The following is a 608-nucleotide window of genomic DNA, read 5'->3' as shown; positions in this document are numbered from 1 at the left end:
TCTCATGGCCTCTGTTAGCGCAAATCAAGACAAATAAATAACTATTTTGGCACCTTGTTTGGATCCCTTTTGTAGGAGACTTTATTAAAGAAGAGAAAGCACTTTTTGTTTTACCATCAACGAAAAGTAGGCGGCGGCAAAAGCTGTTTCAGGCGACGATTTGCCGCCGGAGACCGGGTACTTTTGAGGGCTCTGAGTATACCCCCAGCCCATCATTGATAGTTGTTCTAATGGTAACATGGTTGACATAATGGAAACTTGTGAACAGAGCAATGATGATGTAATTATGTTGAAAATACCAATTCCAGAAATAATTAACTTTAGTGGTGATCCATTGACCTACAAACAGTTCATGCGTCAGTTTCGAACAAAATTGGTTAACAAACTGATAGTGTAGATGAGAGAATGAGCTATCTAGAACAGTTCACATCTGGTGATGCTAACAAAGTGGTAAAAGGTTATAGCTACTTGGATGCAGAACAGGGCTATCCGGCAGCTTTGAAAGAACTGGAGGAAAGATATGGTAATGAAGAGAAAATAGCACAAGCTTTTGTCAAAAGAGCAATGGACTGGCCTGACATAAAACCTGATAATGCCAAAGCATTGGA

The sequence above is a fragment of the Gigantopelta aegis genome, chromosome 11 (genome assembly GCF_016097555.1).
Source record: "Gigantopelta aegis isolate Gae_Host chromosome 11, Gae_host_genome, whole genome shotgun sequence".
Classification (NCBI taxonomy): domain Eukaryota; kingdom Metazoa; phylum Mollusca; class Gastropoda; order Neomphalida; family Peltospiridae; genus Gigantopelta; species Gigantopelta aegis.
This window is presented reverse-complemented; position numbering follows the sequence as displayed.